We start from the raw sequence: 14619 nt of genomic DNA, 5'->3' as shown, positions 1-14619 counted from the left end.
ATCCTACTTCTGCTGAAGTACTAAAGGTTTTGGTGAATGCCAAGTGCACTCAGTTTCCATTTACCCCAACTACCTGCTAAGCAGCTAGCAGCATCCAGACTCAAAGATAACTTCTGGCCAGTCTGCATCTAAACTTTGCCACTAAGGCCTAGGCTCACATGAAGTTAATGCTCCTCCTTCATTGGTATAAATATCAAGTAAAATCTTGAGATGAGAAAAACCCTTGCAGCAGAATAATTTGAGACAGTTAATGGTTAAAAGAAAAGAGAAGTGCAATTTGAAATCACTGCTTATGTAACAAGAACCTGAGAACAGCACTAATATTTAATTGAGGGAAAAGTAACAGAAGGAGAGTTGCTTGGAGATCTGCCAGAAGGATTTTAACAGCTGGAAGTTGAAAAATTATTCATTTTGACAGCAATAAACACTCCATGCCCATACGCAATTACGTTTAGGTTTCTGAGCTGTTTGAATTATTTTCTGTGTACTGTTAACATTTTATTATCCAGATAGGAATTTGGATTAATGTAATTTAGGAAATTAATTAAAACCCACATTTCCCCTAGCAGAAAAGTAAATGTATTCTGGAATGAATAATTCCTAAAAACTGGTCTCAGCGAAAAGTGACCACACTTAACACCATCTCTTGATAGAAGACAAGGTATGACTGCCAGGACAAGCCCAAGAAAAGAGAGAAACACAGAGTTCTCTTGAACAGGCAGTAGCTGCAATATACCTGCTACCTAGCTTTGGTATCTCTCCTGACATACAACATTGGCTACCAAAGCCATAGAAGTAACAAAATACAGTCTCCTTTGAACAAATACAAGCATAACCCTGACTGCATCAAGACAGAGAGAAAGGGCATTAAGGGTAAGCAAAAATAATTTTTTGAGTGTACTACCTAATTATATACAAGCATTGGAGTAGTTGAAGTGAAATACATTGACTGGACTTACTAACTTCATGGTGGACCTTGAAGATGCAGTGGAAACAAGATATGGGGAATGGGAGGTCTCAAAAGATAGGTATAAGGGATATCAGGTGAAGGGAGGGCATTCTCAACCATGGAACAGCCTGCAGGCATTAGTTAGTGGAAGATGTTGTATGGTCCTAGCCATACAGAATATTTAACCAGTAAACAAAGCCTCCCTGGACATGCTCTGCCTTAAGCACAGTCTGGTACAAACCTCCAGCCAGCCAGGAAGGATGGCCATCCTAATTACACCCCATTACAGGCAGACTTTGAGATTAATGGATACAGCTCTCCAGTTGTACATGACCATCTTCTGAAGCCCATCCTTAAAAGAGGACAAGGCACCACTGACAGTCCAAGTGGAAGAAAAGACAAAAGCTAGTCCTGCCCTCCTACCTGTGTCTGAAAGAACTTGTCCAGATGGCTGGGGATAAAAGAACCCAGAGGAAACAGATAAAACAACCTCACTTAGGGAAGAACATGACTGGGAATTTTCTTTCTTGCAAGTATTATGGTTGCAGCTGTAAGAAAGTTCTTCAAAATTAATAGCAAGAAAGAGCTGCTACAACAGCCAGTTCTGAGGTACTGCCTGTTCTGAGGTACTGCCAATTCCAAGGAGCTCACAATGAAATACAACCTCCTTCATCTGCTCATATTGGCTATGTGAAACAAAAGCATGCTCAATTTGCTGTGGTTTTCATAGGGAACAAGTTGTACTGATAATGCAAACATCAACCCTTAGGTCTGCCATCAGTGAAGCCTCACCACACCTCCTGTGGGACTGAACAGAGCAAGAGGTGGCGCAGCCTCATGTGCAGGCTGGGGAGCAGCAGCTCACAGAAAACGAGGCACAGGGTGCTGCACTGGCATAGCAAATGATAGGCACACATCACCTGCTAGATAAAGACGTGTGGAAGGAGAGACTACTTCAACTAATCCTTCTCTCTCTGCTGCACATCACCCAGCCTTTACAAAGCTGAGTATAGGCTGATTTGTTGCAGTGCACTTTTGTCCTATGATGGAAGACTCCCAAATTCGCATACAATCTCCTGGCTTTCTTCCTCATAATAAGATGAATTTAAAATATTTGCCAAGCCCTTGGCATAGTTCTTGAAACCAAGAACTAGTACAACAAGGTGAAGAATGCAGTTGCAGGAGGACAGTTACATTTAGGAAGTGGTACTTGGGAACTCTCTGGTGTTACTTTGATCCAGGCATTTGATGGGTGTTTAAACTGGTCTCTAAAGACAGTGATTTACTTAGACTACATACATTGTTCTCAGAGGGCTTTATTTCAGGAAGATGAGTTAGTTCACAAGTTGTTTTGTAGACTAGGTTGTCACTGGATGTATAGGAAATACAGTGAACTAAGAGGAGGATCATCACAAGTGTTCCTTAGAGTGGACTAATGCATGCTTAATTACACCTCCATCTAGTCAGTTTAAAACAGAAAATTCCTTCAAAATGCTTACTTCCACCTCCATTTTGCTCATTTCACCTCTAGATGCTCCCAGGTTCAGAATATAACTAGAAAGAAAGGAGGACGCAGTGAAAGTAGGAGAGAAGAAAAGGACAGGTGAATTATGGGGTTTGTTGGGATACACTTTATTTTTATGGGCATATTGAAATCAGGCAGAGATTGAACACAGTGTCTATCACCAGGTTTTTCCTTCATGGGGAAAAACATGGCCCCTGTAATTTGTCAGAGATCTTTCACAGGTGGAAGCTGAGAACAAGAGCATCAGCCCCACATGTGGAATGCCTGACTCACTAACAACATCTGTGCTGAGCCAGGGGGTTTATTGGGTAAATCTCCAGACAGTGTCAAAATTAAAGTTTGTTTAAAAGAGAAATCTGAGAAGCTGCCAAGAATGAATGGACATTTCTTTCTGTGTAACCTCCCAGGGTTTTATTTCAGGAAGGGCTAAGCAGGGTCTTGGCATTTAGCCCCAGGAAGCATCATACTTATTCAGTCCCATCCAACCCACCACATCCCTGCATGCATGGACATTTCTTCCATTGTAATTTCACAGTGTTTCATTTCACTAGGTTACTTCAATCTTAGAAAAAGAGGTTTTAACCAGGAAGATGGTTACAATGAGCATCATGTGCTATTAAGTGCTTTTGATATTTAATGTCATGGCATGTATAAGCACCGTGCAAATTGGATTCGATTCAGAAATAGACTTCTTTAGAGTGCACTAGTGCATGTTTATTGAACCTCCATCTAGTTAGTGTCAAACAGCAAATTCCTTCAAAATGGCTGTTTAGCTCATTCTATCATCAGCTTTTTTCATTAAAGAAGGAACAGTTGGTAAGAAAAATGAACAGTTAATTCAAAAATCCTCTTTTAAATACTTTGTTTTCTCTTTGCACTTTGGGGCTCACAGCCACAAAGAGGGTTTTATGTGAAAAAGGAACAATTCTAGTTTTCCTACTTGGACAAAATAATTTGAGTAAATATTTAGGCATGCCCAAATAAGTGCAACAATTTACAGTGGCTCCAGGACCAAACTTTAACAGACATGACACAGGAAGAAAACCTAATTACAATCCTGATACTTGTTTTGTTTACATTGATAATATATGTACCTCTCCTCTGGCAACATTTCTTTCCTTCCTCCTTATTAATATAGAGTCTTGTTATAGCAACTATCTAGTAATCAGTTCTCAGCAAACTATTTTTGCAGCCACTGCAAAATGCAGCTGCATGTTTGCCTTTCAGAGAGTGCAGAGGGGTAGGATTCATTAGGACATGTCACAGAATTGCACTGCTTTCCTTGCTGGCTGTTAGTTGTCTTAGATAATACCTAATGCTGGCTAGGAAAGCTAGCTCAACTGCTTGGAGCAGTAAGTGGGAATTTTGACATGGCCTTCAATAGAGCCAGTGTCTCAGGTCAGCTGCAAAAAAAGATGTTGCAGGATGTTAAGCATTTTGTCTTCTCATTAAGAATTGAAAATATTTCATGCCTCCTAACAGCAAAGTATCTTTGATGTGTTGCATTTTTTACAAGACCCATGTATCTAAAAATCCTATTGTCAGCTTAGCACTTGTTCTCACAGAATCACAGAACCATTGGGGTTGGAAGGGACCTCTGGAGATCATCCAGTCCAAGCCCCTGCCAAGGCAGGGTCACTCAGAGCAGATGACACAGGAACATGTCCAAGTAGATTTTGAATGGCTTCACAGCCTCCCTGGGCAGCTTGTTCCAGTGCTCTGCCACCCTGCAATGTCTTCCTCATGCTGAGGTGGAACTTGTGTTTTTAGTTTATGGCCATTGTTCCTTGTCCTGCCACTGTGCACCACTGAAAAGAGTCTGGCACCATCCTCTTGACACCTGCCTTTCAGATATTTATAAGCATTAATGAGAGTCCCTCTCAGTCTTCTGTTCTCTGGACTAAACACACCTAGTTCTTCCAGTCTCTTCTCATAAAAGAAATGCTCCAGACTCATTGTCTTGGTCACCTTTTCTGAATCCTTTGCAGTAGCTCTTGTCCTGAGGAGCCCAGAATTGGACATAGCACTCCAGATGTGGCCTCACTAGGGATGAGTAGTTCTCATTCTCCCTCTGACTATAAAAAGACAACATCTATTGTTTAATGGCATTTATAGAGAACTCCAGTAATATGTAAAATAAGCTATCACTGGGAAGTCCTCCATCTTCTTTCTAATGCTGTCTTTCAGGATGCAGCAGTGTCTTCATTGCCTCCCATGCTCAGTAACTCTGTTCCATCTTTATTATTGCAGAGATATCTTGGCTTTCTCCATGGAGGTAGTTAATAAAATTTATTGTTAGCTACAAACTCTTTAAATCCAATCTCTGGAAGATAAGCCAATGCAATATGCTGGCTTTAAAGCTGGCAGGATCAAAGTAAGCAGGATCATTTGGTGGGTTTCAGCCTGTAAGGGAGCTGAATGCCAGCTCATGCAAGGTTACCAAAGGCAAGTTAGTCGTCTTGTATTGCAAAGAAAGCATAACTTGAGGTCTCCTTTCGTCCTTGAATCTCCCAAAGTGAGGATGGGGTTAAAATAAAGGATTTTCTAAATCAAACTCTGTTCCAAAAACATTAGAGATAAAACTAGGAGCAATTATCTACTGTTATTAAAATAGCACCTAGAGCTGAATACCAGGAGCCTCACTAAACACATTGAGATGAATCCTGTACAAAAGAATTTTCAATATGAACAGACAAGACAAAGACAGTACTGTTATTCTCATTTTACAAACACTGAACATAAACACTGAGACACTAAGTCACCACAGCATGGTGATTAGGTCAATTGCCAAGGTCAAATAAGGCCTCTGTGCTACAGCCCAGACCTGAGTCTATTTGTGTAACTCAGTTACAGTTCTGTGCTTTGGAAGAGCTTACTTAACTTGAGTTTCCAGAATTGTGTTGATCCAGTTTTGATTTCCAGAATAAAAAGTCAGAAATCTCTGATTCCCACTGTGCCCAATCCCCTCAGCAAAAAAGTCTGAATACAGGAAGAATACATTTCTAGACAAAATGCCAGCAACAGGTCATCTAATCTTTGCTTGTTGTGCGAAATTTCCCATTTTTCATTGTTTACAAAATAGTGATAAGGAATCCTATCTAACAACAGCCTTGGGCATCTGGTCTGGCTAAAAGCTTTTGAAGTGATTTATTCCAACAATTTTATAAAGATTGTTTTAATGACTGTCTTACTTCAAAACAAAACCAAAGCCAACTCTTTATAATCAAAATCTCCATTCTGTGGTCAAAAGTAATAAACTGGAGATTTCAAAGGAAGAACTGCCAGTGTTTAAGTCTCACTTGCTGTCAAGGGCATAAAGAACTTGATGACTCTCTGTGTCCCTACAAAACTTTCAATATTTTGTGTCTTGCATGGAGAACACAACTGAGAATTACCCACACTTAGAATGCTGTTGGGCTATTTGGAATTACTGAGAAGTCTTTCACTTTAAACTCAAACTGAAATATTTTAAGTGTAGTCTACAATAAGACATTGTTCTGAAACAGATTGCTTATATCTTCTGGTTGTTACTGTTTTCTACCTTACTATTTTACAGGGGAAATTTTACAGGAAATGCATGGGGATGAGATAAATGTTTCTCCCCCACCTGCATTCCTTGCTAAAGAAGCAAAACTGTTTTCTTCCTAACAGGTATGACAATTCACAGCAGTAATTTCTGGTGAGACTTGTACAACTTGTTGACATGTCATTTTTTTACTATGAAGAGGGCAAAACAATTTATATTACCATATTTTGCAAACATCATTTCAGGTGAATTTTTGACCTCCACTACCTCTTTCACCACCATCTCTTTATTTAGAGATCAAGGTGATTGGCTAATTTATTTCCCATTACAACTGATAGCTCTTTTCTGATTATTCAAGGTAGCAGGAGTAAGAAAGGATTTCTGCTTTTCTTCCGGCACTCATTCATGCCTTTAGATAGAGCTACACTAACTTTCTCAGGGATTGTATGCCCCTGGTTAATGGAAACAACCCCTGAAAACAACCTATTTCTGCCTGAGACCACACATGGAAAGCAAATGTGAGATTAGCCAGTTCTGATGATGTAGAAGCAGAATCCCTTTTGTTCCAAGTTCTGAACCTCAGTGTTAAATTCACCTCTTAAATTCTACATAAGGATGAAAACAGGAAGGAGGAAATTATTTCTGGAAGTACATTATTGCTTATTATTTCAACTTATGTAGAAATACTATATAAGCTTGTGTCACATTTTAGAAATACTACATAAGTAGTATTTCCAAGTAATTATATTTGTAGAAATACTACGTTTGTGCCACATTTTTAAAAATTAGCAAATTCATATTTAATTAATAATGTAATTATTATTATTTATCATACAGACCACCTGCACATGAATCAGTAATTTCCAGCATGACTGAGAAAGAGTCTGCAAGGAAGTCCAACCTACAAACAGGAAATCCAACTCACTAACATAATGATGGAGGTCTGGCATCTGCAAAGATATCAAACAAAACCCCAAAACTCAAAAACCCCAAAACAAAACAGTGCACAATTGTTTTCTCATTAAATCATTCCAGCTTTGCAGATAGCATCAAACCATTACACAGGTTATGCTGCTTTTAAAGATGTAATGTTTCATTATTGATTAATATAGATGTTCAAAAAATCAGAAGGGTTTTGTTCACTTTGAAGAATGCTAACAGAATACTAAGCTGCAAATTAGAATATCAGATAAACTAATCCTTATTAACAAATTAATTATTTCTAAAATTCATTACGCTTTTTTAAAATCAAAAACTCATTAAGTCAGTGGTTGAGCCATCTGAGGAAGAATAATCAGAAGATAATCATGCCAGATATTAATAATTTTATCTCAGCTCTTCCACTTTAGGCTTCTCTAGTGATCTAAAGGATGGGATTTGAACTTCATTACAAACTGCTTATGAATATAATTCAGATGGATGGGAAAGTAATTTGAAGAATTTTCATCCTGTTAATGAGTTGCCTTAGAAGCTTGTGAGCTGGTTGTTGGACAAATTTGTAAACAATTAATGTTTGTGTACAAAGAACTATGACACTAAAAGTTTTGGATTTTATTAATTAAATTAGTTTCTAAGCAAAGACTAGAGAACACTGAAAACAGCTTTTTCTTTTGTCTTATTAAATTGCCCTTTCAATGCTCTGATGGCTGAAAGAGTTTAAGTCCTCCATCTCCCTGGGCTAAGACCATGTCCCTTTTTTTTCCAAGCTACACCCTGATAGAATAAAAGAGAGACTTTTTCACTTTACCTCCTTTACATCACTCAGATACTCAAAGCAACTTCATCAATATTCCTTTGAAAACCTGCTCATGCATCATGTGCTCACCCAGTGCTTTCACAAGGGCTGTATCTGCAGATCATGTTACCAGCACTATTCAGCTGCCTCAAAAGACACAAAAACCTGGCCTGGTGGTGCATCCTGATCACTAGAAAGGAGTGGCTGCACAGCATACATGCAGTATCAGACTCATAACCACTACCACCTGTTCATCTAATTTACCTTGCACAGAAAGGGTTTTGCAGTGTGTGCTACTAGGAGCAGGGATTCTCTGTACAGAATGACCCAATGCAGGCCCTGAGGATCCATCTCCATGCAACAACAAGCAGGCACCAGTACTGACTCAGTCTTGTTTGAGTCTCTCCTAACACTGTGCTCTGCATGACTGCTGCAAAAGAGGAAGGTTTCTGTAATGCACACACACACACAGACCTGCCACTCGTGGGCTACTCTCATTGAGGCATGCAGTAAAGGACAAAGGACACCCACAAACCTTTTCAATAAACCATTTTTCCTGCAGCTGGCCTCTCAGCACCCAACAACCATGCTGTAAACCTTAGGGCCATTCTTGGACAAGCTCCTTTTGCCAGAGCATGGCATACAGAAGTCCCAAGGCCTTAGACTAACAGCGGTGTCCTCAGATTAGTGCAGTGCAGGTTGGGCTCAGCTTAGCACTTAGTACCTTCAAGAAAGGAGTCTGAACAACATACTCCTAGCAACTCCAAGCTTTGGCAGGGCCTGAGTTTTGAAAATTGCCTGCTTCAGCTAGCTGTAGTCATAAAAGCACCAACTCAGTAACTGAGTTTTAAGACACATTCCAGTGTATCATACTAAGCCACTAACAGCCCTCAGGAGGCTGTCTCAGCATGTGTCAATGCTACTCCCATGTTCACACACCTGGCAGAATAAATGCTTCTTTCAATTAAAAATGTCTTTAGGAATGCTTAGATAAGAAAGAGGTACACAGTGCTCATTTGTACGCTGGTATCTACAATTTTCAGCCTCAGACTATCAGGCAGGCACAAAGAAAGCAGCAAACACTGAATGTGTCTATTATTAATACCCTGGTTTTCCTCTGTGCACCTGAAAACATTTTTTCCTGGAACACATACATAACCATCAGTACATTACAGATGTAAAATTCCAAAAGACTGTGGGGTCAAGGCTGTCCAGATAACATGTTTTTAAGTACAAGCATTCTGGTCCATGCTGAAGGCAACATCTTGTTAACATGCCTCTTAGCAGTTTTTGAGAAAATGTATTAGCTCATTACAGATAAGCAGTCTGGGCAATCTACGTGAGAGAAAGAATAGTGCTTTTCAAAAGGATGAGCTGACTGAAAGAGGAAATTTAACTTCACCAGTGAGACTGTCTCAGCAGCAACTCCTATAATACAAATCACAGAAATTTCAAATGCTTAATGTTTTTCCTTGATTTTTCTTCAGCTTGCTGTTCCTAATGGTACTGAGGACTCAGACAAATTGTATAGTCTTGGAATTGGTAACATACAAAACCTTTTCAAATTTTATTTTTAAACTTAGTTTCTACCTTAAAAATATCTAAGGTTCTTTATAAACCTTTGACAGGTCACTTGAAATGTTGTTAAAGGCTGTTTCATTTTTCCTAGTTAAAACCCTCTTAATTCCAAGCCTAAGCCCATTAAAGCAGGACGATAAGGTTTCTGCTAACATGAAATTCTGCATCCACAGAAACTAATGACAAAATTTCCACAGACCTTGGTAGGTCACAATATTGCTCCTTCAGACTTGCAGTATATGAATATTAATTTGGCAAAATGTTGAGCCAGAAATATATATTTGAAATAAGACTATGCAATATTGCATGCAAAGTGCATTATAGAAGGGTTAGGAGAGTTTATATGAGTGAATATATTTAGAGCTGTACATCAATTCCTGAGCTTTATTACTCATCCATGCTGAGGAGAGTTATTATTAATTGCTACAAATTCTTCACTTCTAAAAACATACATTGTCAGTATGTGAAAATAACTGATGCTTTCTAAAATGTTTATTACTGTCCATTATAAAAGAGAGCTCTAAACAAAAATATATTAGAGCAGTGTTCAAAAGATTGATTAAAAATGGATAATTAATTATTCTTTTTGAAAATTTTAATTGTCATACAAGAAGGATATGCATTTGTTTCATAGAATTTGGTAGTTCTTTGCTTCATCTTAGTAATCAGGTTGCTCCCCATCCTTTTTATATAGCACCCTGTACCTTGAGACTGCTTTTTCATCACACAAGGTGAAGAGAGATTGTTTTTGTGAACAGAACTGCCTAGATTTCTGATGGGATTTATAATACTGCAACTTTAACAATTTTAAATAAACCGGTACATTTTATTTCTCTGAAAACATCCCTGACACCTGCTGTTCCTTACTTACAGCCGTACTTGGGTTGTTTCTGTGCCAGCAGCGCTGAGGCAGCCGCCGCTGCTGCGCCAGCCCGCGGAGGTGTCTGCAGTCAGGTTAGCACTCTAACCTGAGCGCTCTCTGCCACCCACAACGGAGAGGCTGAGGTCCATCCAACCCTGCCTGCAACTGGAATGAGAACGTGTGATTGCCTGCCTGCATGCATGCAGACATGCCTTTTATCTTGTCATGATACGGCCAACACTTGGAGGATCGTGCCAGTTCGCAGGCAGTTCAGGTTTTGATGAGACACCCTTTAATGGGGAGAAGCAAGAAGGCTTCTTGCTATCCCAGGACAGATATTCATTGCATTCTGCTGACTGTAAAGGGCATCCAGATGAAGACATTTATGCTGTAGCTATCTAAAAGTGGGGAAGATAAGACTCATTTTAGTTTATAGGTATTCGTTTTGTACTTAAGAAAATTTCACAATGAACAGCTGGTGAGATCATCATTTTGCAGAGCATGTCTGCCCAGAGCACTAAAGGCTAACTGAACAAGCGTAAGATTAAGGTGTTCTTGAAAACTCAGCTTTGAAAACAGTAGCCTGTCTGGTGCAAGTCTGAAGACCTCCAGTAAAAATCCCTGATTAAGAGGGGAAAAAACTCTTCCCTGTCTGACGGGTTGCTGCCAGTGACAGCAGGGTGGAGCAGCCAGTGAAGTTCAGCCTTGCTGTGGGAAGATGGTGATGGACCTTCAGTGGCCAAGGCTCTGTTTAGGGAGGGAGGAGGTGGGTCTCCAATTAATTATAGACCTTGGCACAGGTTCAGATGGTGTCATGCCTGTGACTTGATAGGTTTAGAGGAAATATATATCTGAAAGGAGGATCTGTCCAGAATGATTGAGTTATACTGCAACTGAAAGCAGAACAGATGTATAAGCAGAAGTGATGGTGTCACTGAGAATCAGTTACATATCTCATGGGAAAACCTTCATTTGTTGAAAAAGGACAATATGCTATATTGCACACATATCTTCCTATAAATGTAATCCATTTGCCCTGCTCTGAAAGTATGTGTGACAGCTGTTCTGCCCAGAAGCAAAATGACATTTTATATCAAAAGCATTATTGATTTCATCTCTTAACTGACTTTGGTAAAACATCGAAAGCAAAAGTTAATATGCAATACAAATCTACAGAAATTGTCAGTCTGCAAAGTGGAAAGGGTTTGGCATTTTCTGCTAACTCTTCATATTTCACATCTTTCTGCATTTTCTGATTCTGTCAGGAGAAACATCTCCAATATTGATCAATCAGAGAAAAGTTGAAAAAATGTGAGAAAAATCTGCTCAGGCAAAATTCACAGACAAAGGATGTAAAATTTCTTGGTCTCAGAAATGCATTCATAATAAAAATTACCAAGAACAGGATGAAGGTAGCCAAGTTTGTCAGTGTCCAGCCTGCAGGACCAAAGGATTACCAGTGCCCACTGGAGTATGGTACTTTTGCCACAGGAATGGAATTCCTCTTAAAAGCAGGTGAGGATTAGTTCCACACAAAATCTCTGACCTGCTCCCTGCTGTAGACTTCTCATCCCAGCCCCCCATCTCCTGGGGGATGGCAGTCCCGGGCCATCTGCCTGGAAGTAATGGGCCTTCACTCTAATCCTCTTCTCCTTGGACCTCACTCCCTGAACTCAGACAGCCTTTGTATCTCATCAAGACTAACTTCATGTCTCTTTGTGCTTACCATATGGCCCAGCATTTATTCTGTCTAGCTGGTAGGATACAACATACCACAAAGAGGGCACAGGTGACTCTTAAAAGAAAGAATGGATGGTACCTCATTAACTTTTCAGTGAAACCCTACATGCATGCTGTGGGTTTCTGCTACAAACTGCTGAAAGGCATTGTCATCAGGCTATCTCAGCTATCAGCTTAATGCTCTGCAGTTAAATTTTGAATGCTTGTGAAATGGTTCCCATGTCCTGTGGCTGAAATTCAGTGAATGAAGCATGTGAGCAAGTCCAATTTTTCTGCTGCTTTTGTAAATAAGCTAAGATGATTGGAAATAGGTTATTATTTAAATAAAATTAAAGAACAAAAAAGGAGATGGTGTTCACTGGAATGGAGAAAACTATTCAACAGCAGTCATATAGGTTGAGAAAGATCAAGTTCTCCATCCAGAAGAATTGTATTTTTACAAAATGGAACACCTCTGGCAGATACTACAGCAAGAAAGCCAATACCAAATGCATTACAGTCTTGTAATCAAGCCACAGATGGGCTGTGGGAGAAGAAGGTTCATGTGCCACATGCATATATGAAAAATGCATTTCTCTTACAGATAACTTGCCTGTCAACAGGGGGATGTAACTTCACACTAAGTTGCAGTCTCAAAAAAAGTTTGTTTGATCTAAAAATTAAAAACTTTTATAGGGAAATTCCAAAACAGCTCAATTTCTAATATTTATCTCCTGGGAATTCATTTACCAGGTGCATACAAGAACTGGGAACATTTCCTTTTTGGCCAGCTCTCCTTACTTGTGCTGGCTGCAGGCCACACAGGTGAGCCTCAGCTGCTGTTATCTAAGCTATGAAATACTTCAGAGAAAGAGAGGAAGATACAGAATGATATCTGTATCATCAGTGAGCCAAAGTCAGAAGTTTCAGCTGTTGGTATCAGCAGGGAAAATGTAATGATGCCTTCAAGACTCCTATATTCATAAACATTGTTTATCTACAATAGTCTCTGTGGAAGGGTAGTTTTGCAGTAGCTGTTATATTTATCATAATGACACTTCCTTGTTTGGTGAGAAATTTTTTTTTTTTTTTTTTTGTACGTTAATGCACATATTTTGCCTATTTATTGATAAAAAAGAAATAGTGCAATTATGGAATGAGGAAGACTTTGGGCTTTTCTAATGTTGTAGGGCTTAAATCCAGCAGCAAATTAAATATGCAGCTGAAATGTTTTGATGGAGTTTCAGTTCAAAATTGAAGGTTAGGGAAATTGTGACTGATTCATAATTTACAGTGGTATGTTCAGTCTAAACTGTAAAAATATTCTACTGAAACCTCTCAGGAGATCTGTTTCTGCCAAATTGGCTGTTTTCCATTTCCAGATTTAGTAGTAGTTTTTTTAAAGTTTTGTCATCAACAAATTGATTTAACATTAGAAAGATGCCTTTGTCATTTAAAATGCCTTTGCACTCATTACACATGAATGATGTGTAATGGTTTCTAAAACACAATTCCCAGTTCAATGTAGATACTTGTTACTGAAAATATATTGGTGACTATTGTGCATTTTCAAAGATGCTACCAGTTTTATTTTAAACCCAGTAATTTTCATCTACTCCAGAAAAACAGTGATATTAAATAAAATTAATACAAACAGTTCTTGGCAAACATTCATTATGTAGCATGTTTAAATTCTGGATCATCCATTCCATAATCTCTTTGCCTGTTTTGTTGCTTTGGATTTAGGTGAATTCAATAAGAATATAAGTCAATAAGAGCTTCAGCAAGCCTGACTTCTCTTTTGTCTTACTGAAGCATTTCACACTTGTTTTTATACACATAGCATGTTGCCCCAACAAGCCCTCCACACCACTTCTGTTTTAATTCAGATTGAAGATGTCCTCCATGGTGCAGTGATGATATTATTTTGATTTTCATGTGTGCAAATTCTTTTTATTTGTTGATGTGATCAAAGTTTGTGTGAGGTATGTGGATTTTAATGCTATTTCTTGAACACATGATTCACAGAGGTGAGGGGTGGAATGAACTGAGTTTGTGTGACAAGGGGTTGGTTGTGAGGTGACGATGGCTGCAGGAGTGATTTCAATGAGAAGCTGACAGAAGTTTCTCCCAAGTCTGACAGACCCAGCTCCAGGGTGGACATGCCACTGGCCAGGGCTGAACCCATTAGTGGTGGCAGTAACACCTCTAGGATAACATGTTTAAGAAGGTAGGGAAAAAATATTGGGCAGAAGCAATTACAGCCAGAGAAGAAAGGAGTGAGAACATGTGAGTGAAGCAGTGCTGCTCACACTGAAGTCAATGGAGAAGGAGGGACAGAGGTACCAGAGCTGAGATTCCCCTGCAGCCCATGATGCAGACCATGCTGAGGCAGCTGTGCCCTGCAGCTCACCGAGCTCCACGGTGGAGCAGAGATCCACCTGCAGCTGTGCAGAACCCCACACCAGAGCAGATGGATGCTCAGAGGAGGCTGTGACCCCGTGGGAAGCCCACACCAGAGCAGGGCCCTGGCAAGACTCATGGCCCTGTGGAGAGAGGAGCCCACACTAGAGCAGATTTGCTGGCTGGACTTGTGACCCTGTGGGCAACCGAAGCTGGAGAAGCCTGTGTGTCTGAAGGGCAGCACGCTGTGGAAAAACAGGGTCCCATCTCTCTGGAGTACTTGGTGGGAGGAGGTAGAGAATAGTGAATAAATCTGAGCCTG

The sequence above is a fragment of the Lonchura striata genome, chromosome Z (genome assembly GCF_046129695.1).
Source record: "Lonchura striata isolate bLonStr1 chromosome Z, bLonStr1.mat, whole genome shotgun sequence".
Taxonomy (NCBI): Eukaryota; Metazoa; Chordata; class Aves; order Passeriformes; family Estrildidae; genus Lonchura; species Lonchura striata.
Note: the sequence above shows the minus strand (reverse complement) of the source record.